Source organism: Theobroma cacao, chromosome 1 (assembly GCF_053813885.1).
Source record: "Theobroma cacao isolate CCN51 chromosome 1, ASM5381388v1, whole genome shotgun sequence".
NCBI lineage: Eukaryota > Viridiplantae > Streptophyta > Magnoliopsida > Malvales > Malvaceae > Theobroma > Theobroma cacao.
The window spans coordinates 19,756,703-19,765,112 of NC_142639.1; the positions used below are offsets into that span (position 1 = coordinate 19,756,703).

Here is an 8,410-nt window from a genome sequence, read left to right on the forward strand (position 1 = left end):
ATATCGTCATCGATTTACAAACTAAAGAATATAACATGGAAGGTAATAACATATTTTTGGATCTATTAGTTTACATTCACAAAACTTTCTATCATCGATTTACAGACCAAAAAGCATGGCATGGTAACAACAGGTTCTTGAGTTTATTGGTGTTGAGCCTTTTAGTGATTCATGTTTGGTAGAACTTGCCTTGGCATGTAACAAAGTGATTCATGCCTTGGTGTGTAAAATAGTGATTCATGCCTTCACGTGTAACAAAGTGATTCATGCTTTTACGTGTAACATCAATAAGAAGAAGGAAGCTTCGATGTCTAACATTTAATGCTAAAGCTTTGGTCATGGCATGTAACATCTGGTGTTGAAGCTTTGACCTTAGTGTGTAACATCTACTACTGAAGTTTTGGTGTGTAACATCTTTTGCTTTGGCTTTGCATATAACTTCTAGTGCTAAAGCTTTGGCCTTGACATGTAACATCTGGTGCTGAAGCTTTGACATTGGTGTGTAACATCTGCTTTTGAAGTTTCGGAGTGTAACATCTTCTGCTGAAGTATGTAACATCTACTTAGGCTTGTAGTGTCATTTTGTTTTTCTTTTTTGTTATTAAACATGGTGTGTAACTTGCTCCTTTGTATTTTACTATAACATAAACTCTTAAGAGTTAAAACATGTAACAATTTTTTTTCAAGTATAACAATATTTTTTTGAACATAACTTGTAATAACAACATTTTTTAAACATAGCGTGTAACTTGTTTTCTATTTTTGTATTTGACTAGGACATAAATTCTTAGAATTAAACACTTTCACAATGGAGATAAAAGTTTAAAATCAAAAAAGAATTTGACATGAAAGTGAATGTGTATTGAAAAATTATTCCACATCAATGTTACTACTGGGATGAAATGGATTTAGACAAAAAGATATTATCCCAAATCTGCTAATTTGGATAATTAGCTTTTGGGTTATTTTATTTATTTATTTAGTAAAAGAATATTAAAATGTACAAGTATTATAAAGAAAGAGTGAGAAATCCAATCCATCAAAGCAAAATTGAAAATCAGCAAATTGAAGCTTAACTTTGATAATGCTAATACACTTTTTGTAAAACCCGACCCTATAAACACATGTCATGACATACATGCATTGAGTAGCATGTTATTACGCTAGGAAAGCTTCTAAGAATAGACGAAACCCGGTATTGTACCTAACGGTACACTTGAGTTGATTTAACCTTGAACTAGTTCAAATAGGAATCATAGGATGAAATTTAATATTTTACAGTCCAGGAATGACTAAAAATGATTGTTCAGAGTTTAAGAGTTCATTTGGGGAAAAATTGAAAATTTTGATGTTTAGGGGCAAAATCGTCATTTTGCCACTTGAGATAATAATTTGATCATGGAGTGAAATTTTTTACCAAGATTAACTATTTGGAGTATAATTTAATGATAGGAAGTGAAAATTTTTAATTTCGGTAATTTTCGAAACATAGGGGCAAAACGATAATTTTGTCGCCCAGGGGTAAAATCATAATTTTCACCACCCAAAACTTGTCAAAATCATAGGATTTATTTGTTTTTGGTATGAATAACTATGGTATTTTAAGTGGTGAAAAAATTGAAGTTTAAAGGATGAAATTTTAAAAACGGGCCAATGAAAAAGTGACACATGGCACTTTTTCATGATTTAATATTATTTTAAAGGAAAATCAGCTCATTTAAACCCCACATCAGGTGATGGTCGGCCATAAGGAGAAAATAAGAGAGAAAATAGAGAGGAAAGGAAGAAAAGAGAAAAACCAAAGGAAAACTAGAAAATTCAAAGGGGAATTCGCGTTTTTCGCCCGTTTACGCATCTAACGGTAAGATTTTTTGACTTTGGCTTGATTTCTACCTTTCCTATGCCTTTGTTTTCATTTAGCATGCTTGAGGAGAGAGATCAAAAAGTGATACCAAAGGCTGGCCGAATTTCAAGGGGAAGGATTTTGAAATTTTGATGTTTTGATTCTTAGTTAAATTGGTAGTTTTAGTTAGTTAAATGTGTATAGAAATCAAATAGGGCAAGAAAGCATGAAATTCTCACAATACCCACCCTTGGCCGAATATTCAATGATGTACAATGATGATGAACTGATTTTTATTCTAAGAGAAATGAAGAGAAAATGATGAAAAATGGTTAAATGTGATAGAAAAACAAAGTGAAAAATTAACCGAGTTAATGTCTCATATTTGACCAAATTTTTCAAGGAGGAAAGTGAGCTGATTTTGGTGATTTTAGAGGGTTATTGGTTGATATTTAATGGATAGAAATGTTGCAGAGAAAATGGGATAATTTAGATGTCACGACCCGGTACTCCCCTCGAGCCCGTGACAACCGCCGCGGTGTCCCGGTAGACACTTATTGCCCAAAATGTCAACCCGAAACCCCGCAAGGCTTTACTATCAGTTTCTCTGTTCCCTTGTGAGCAACCATTGTCAAATATCGTGTTCTAAAATATTTTAAGCTGTTTCCAACTTTAAACAAATAAAATATTAATTTTTCATCTCACAAGGGTATTTTGGTCATTTTTCTCAAAAATTTTAAAATTGGCTAAAACGTAATATACAAGTACAAAATACACAATTCATATTCAAAATGAGTTTAAAAGTCTAAAATCTTCATTTAAAACGAAATTATGGTTATTTGAATATAATAAGAAAATAATAGAAATATTAAGTAAAATATTCTATTTTCTTATAAAACAATATTTATAGAGTTATACGTGAATAATTTTTATAACGTAAAAGTTAAATAAATTTATACATACTTAAATACAGTAAGCCAAAATATTTAATTTAATTTACAATAACAAGAGTGCCCCCGAATAAACAAAAGTAAAGAGAACTGTGAACCTACGGTTTGGAAAATGCAAATCCCACTGTAGTCCTCGATGAGATCAGCTATCTACAGTCTATACTGAACCTGAAATGGGTGGAAAGGAGGGTGGTGAGATTATAAAATCCCAATGAGTAAACAAACATCATCATAAACATCTAGAGTTGAGTACATGGAGACAATAAAGTAAATCATCATAAACTGGGTTATAGCATTAGAACACATTTTGTTCAAAACACGTAAAGAGGCTTATGAATCTCATAAAAATCTAGGCTTGTGCCATAAATCCATTCTCGGGGACACCTTGGCCGAGGCATCCTACCGAGACCGCCAAGGCTATTAAAATTCTCATTTCACATAAATCATGTTTTTGTTTTGAAAACATAGCCGTTCCTTGGCGTTGGCTGAGTTCCCCCTCACATGGTGGTTTAGCGTGAAGTGAACCCTAAACTTTACCCCAGGAGATACCCTACGTGCCTCTCCGTTCGAGGTAAGAATATAATGGGGTTTACCGTGCCCCTCTAAAAGGCTGGTCCACAGAAACCCCCTACTGCAGTGATTAATTAATATATAATCCACCATATAATAAAACTCAATAACATGATATGGCAATTTTGTAATTCATAGTTTTTCAAGGTAACCAAACAATTCGCATTTCAATACAATTGCCAATTAGCCAATCATGCTCGATTTATCATAAGCCAGTTAATTTAAACAATCAAATTGCCACAATTAACAGTCTCCGTGTACTCTATTTTTCAAAATCACTATTAATTTCAAAACAATTTATAATTTAATTTCATTGAAACTCATTTATTCATAAAACATGAAAATTTATCTTTTTAAATTCCTTTTTCCATAGAATTCATGAAAGCATTTAAAAACCACCCTAGATAATTAAAATGACAGTAAGTTTACTCACAATGTCTAGAATGCAGACTTTTGAAGCACTCTGTCTACTGGTCCTCGGATGCAATTTCCTTGCCTTTATCGGAGGACTTACCACCTTGACACAGTACAAAATCGAGAGTTTCACCAAGTTGGTACTAAATCAAAATTAAACTAATTTAGACTACCAATGCATGATATGGAATGCAAAAATGCACTGGTAACTATCTAAACCCGGTATTGGCCTAATTCGTCTTATCACCCGATTAAATTCCTAATGGGTCCGTTTAAACTCCAATTTAATTCTTTTCAGTTTCTATACCTCAATTGCACCCAAATTAACTTAATGTCCCTCAGTGTGGTGCAAATTATCAGTCCCAACAGCAAATTACGAAAATACCCCTAGTGGGTAAAAATTCGTATTTTTGCTCCGAAAATTCCCATTATTTTTCTAGGCTCATAATTCATCATTCCTTAACCAATTCTCCTAGAATAAAATCAAACTCATCCTCACTCACTACATGGTAAATTCAGCCATTAATGGTTGGGGGAGAAAATAAATTCTTTTCTTGTTGTTTTGTTTCTAAATATGCTAAACTAACTAAAAACACTAACATAAATTAAAATCAAATAAATCCAACAACTTTCTCTCTCCTAACCCATTTTTTCAGAATTGAATTCATCATGAAAACATGTAATTTAATCATGGAAAATAAAGAGAAATGCTTGGGAATAAGAAAACTCAAGCTTAATAGAAAAAACTCACCTTTTTCACTTAATTTCCTTGAAAATTCACACTTTTTCTTTGATTTTCTCTCTCTAGGGTTTTGTTTTTATTTTCTCTCTCTTCTTGCTGGTTTGGCCGGCCATGGGGTGGAAGATGGGCTGATTTTGTGCCTTTTAAAAAGGAAAATAATAAATTAATAAAGGCATGACACATGGCATCATGTCATTGGCCCGTTTTTAAAATTTTAAAAATTTAAACATTTTATCTCCACCACATGTTTAGTCAAGGGTCAAAGATGAAGACAAAGGAAGACCATGTGCTGGAAAAAATATCCTGGTGGTGGAAAATTACAATTTTGCCCCTGAGGTGGCAAAATTACCATTTTACCCCTATACTCCAAATTATACCGAAATTAAAATTTTTCACTTCTAAACCTCAAATCATACTTCAATAAGTCAAATTATACTCTAATAAGTCAAATGGGGTCAAAAAAATCTTTTCTAAAATTCCCATTTTGTCCCTAGGTGGCAAATGACCATTTTACCCCTAGTTAGTGAAAATTCCGATTTGACTCCAAATTGATCCTCAAACTCCAAATTACCATTTTAAGTCATCCATGAACTGTGAAACTCTTAATCTCACCTTAAAATTCCTATTTGATCTAGTTCGAGGATTAAATAAACTTTGTTGTACCTCTAGGTACAATACCGACTTTTGTAAATTTTTCGGGACTCTCCTAGCATGCAATCATGCTATCATCACATGTATGTCATGAATAGTATTTTATAAGGTCAGGCTTTACATTAGAGCTAAAATGGAGCGTGTTAGCAATTTATCGAGTAAAGTGCCAAAATAGGTTAATACCGCGTTTAAGCCGTTTTAGGCTATTGCATTTCATACCATGCATTAGTATAGGATTTAAGTTAATTATATAGTGATTTAGCATCAATGTGGTGAATTGTGTAATTTTTGCAATGTGTCTAGGAGGAGAGCCTTCTAGTAAAGGCAAGGAAGTCATACCCGATGAACGGTGATCGAGACACCTAGAAAGCATTTAATTTGTACAAACTGTGAGTAAACCTAATATTATTGTAAATTATCTAGAGCTTATTTTTAAATGCTCTTTATGTATTTTATGAAACGAAAATGAGATTAAAATGGGACTTTTGATGTTTTAGAAATAAATGTGACAAATAAATATATTGTGTTGATTATCTGAAATTAGAAACTTTTGATCATCAAATTGAGTAATTGGAGGCTGCCAATTGTCTTGAAAAAAATATATTTTCCTATGAATGGCTTATGATATATGAGTATATGTAGCTATATTTTATAATTGCATTGGGAATTTATGTAAGTTGTCTTTTACTATGCAGGTTGGGTAAATAAATAAAAGCCACATTATACTGTCGAAATTTAATTAAAATTGGTGGGTTTAGTCACTGCAGTGACGAGTTTTCGTAGACTGCCTATTAGAGGGGTATGGTAAACCCGATTTCATAGTTACTCCGATTGTAGAGGCGATGAGGGTAACTCCCGGGGTAGTGTTAGAGCTCACTTCTCGTCGAACCCCCACGTGAATGTGTAACTCAGCCAACGCCAAGGAACAACCTGTTTTCAAAACTAACATATGTTTAACATGTAAATATCTTAACAACCTAGGCGGACTTGGTTAGATGTCTCGGCCAAGGTATCCCCGAGGAGTAGTTTTTGGCTTGAGCCTTATTTCTAATAAAAGTCATAAGCCTTAATAACTGTTTTGGTAGATTACAAATATTTTATGGTTTAAGAAATAAATTGAAAACCTTATGAAATGGTTTGAAATTTGTTGTTTAAACTTGCTTCCATTTTACTCGCCTTTAAATATTTATGATATTGTCTGTTTACTCATTGGGATTGCAAAATCTCACCCACCTCCTTTCCAAATATTTCAGGCCTGTGGTAGCTTGTAGTTACCCGATTTTGTCAAGGATTCCAGTTAACCCCTCTATCTCACAGACAGTAGGTTACTATCACCAACATTTGGTGTATTTATGGGCCATTTGTCATTGTAATTATTATTGTACATTATAACTTTGTAAATTATTGTATGTATGAATATATTTTACTTCCACGTTACAAAAGATTACTTACACGTGTTTCTATAAATATTGTTTTATATAAAAATATTATATTTTAATCAATATTTTGAATAGTAATATTTGCCTATAAATCCTTTTAAAAATAAAAATAAAATAATTTTTGTCTTTTGATTTACTTGAGCCGGAAACGACTAGTAATTGTTTAAAACGGAATGTTTAACAACGATTGCTCACAGGAAAGGCAAGAAACTGATATGTAAGCCTTGCAGAGTATCGATTGGCATTCTGGGTAATGAGTGTCAATCGGGACGTCACGACGGTTGTCATGGGCCCGAGGGAGGTTCCAGGTCGTGACACTTTTCAAGCCTCCTTACGAACTAAGTACAACTTGCCCATAACAAGGAGAATGGCAACAAAAGCAATGAAACCAATGCTCATGACAAGCATTACATTTGAGAAGATCTTGAGACTTGGTGCATCATTTGTGTAAAACTAAAGCATAGTCCTGACAACCCCTCCCAAGGTTGCACCATTTGTCGTTCTTCTCCTCCTCATGCTTGCAGCTGCTGTTGCATTTCCTTTTGGTGGAGCTGTTCCAATTGTCATTTCTAAGTCGACTCAAATTTCAAATTGTATAACTTGAATATGAGGGGTAAAAAGAAAAAAAAGTTAAAGGAATTGAATGTTATTTTTTAAATCTTTTCTCTTGGCTAAAAATAGTTAAAATTAAAAAGAAGGTTATTTTCGAAAATAGTTTTATCTTTTAGGGGTAAAAAAAATTGTCCCAAGATGTATTCTTATCATTGTCTTTTTTTTAAAGGAAAATTATAAAGGAATTGGTAAGGTGAAATATTAACCCTAAATTGACTTATGTATGAAAATATAATTACATAATGAAATCAATGAACATATTCACTATTTTTTTATTTATAGAGTACACATTTTATGTGGGATATTTTGCACGTTTAGATAATTTTTCTTTAGGGAAAATCGAACTATTACACGTGGCAAGGGTTTACTTGAGTAAGATACTTAATAGATTCCATCTAGCATGATTATGATTGGCTAATCGGCAAATCCTATAGTAAGGCTAACCTTAATGTAACACTGCAAATAAGAACCATTAGATTTAAAGGGTTTAATTTTAGCCATTAATCAATAAAAAAATTTCAACTTGTTTAGCTGACAAATAGGTTAAGAAAAAAACTTAAATAACTCAAAATAAATAAAAATAAAAATGATAACCAAAAAGAAATAATTAATAAAAAAAATTAATCAAAAGCAAAAATACTAACAAAGAGAATAACATAATTTTTATGAAAATTAATCATTTACAATTATATTCTTGAGTAAAGAATATTAACAATTGAGAAATTGTTAAATAAATATTATAATAAAAATTTAGTTTAATAAATCAATATTTTAACTATAAGTATTTTTATTTTTATTCATTTATAAATCGTTAAATACTTTTAGCTTAACAATACAAAATTAAATATTTAATTTAAAAAAAATTAAATTTATTTTGGCTTAATTGATTTGTTAAGTTAAATCTCACAAATATTCATTAAGTTCAGGCTCTAATCTGGCTACATATGACCTATAGGTATATCCCTATCCTATACGCAAATCAATTAATATGATCATATGCTATCCTAATTTTAGTCTACACTAAACTCCCTTTCCCAAGTTTGTTTAGATTCCTAAATTAATTTCATTGATGGCCAAGCAACTAAAAGTATTAAGAACAAATTGGAATAAACAATTCAATTCCATTAAAAATAAGTAAGAAAGAGATTAAACATTCAGATTACATGTGAGTTCAATTGCAATCCTAGAA

The 8,410-nt window shown here is 31.8% G+C and overlaps 1 pseudogene; it reads right to left on the reverse strand.

Moving 5' to 3' along the window:
* Window positions 1–6,930: 6,930 nt before the first annotated feature.
* Window positions 6,931–7,176, reverse strand: LOC108662287 (protein transport protein Sec61 subunit beta pseudogene; annotated as a pseudogene).
* Window positions 7,177–8,410: the final 1,234 nt, after the last annotated feature.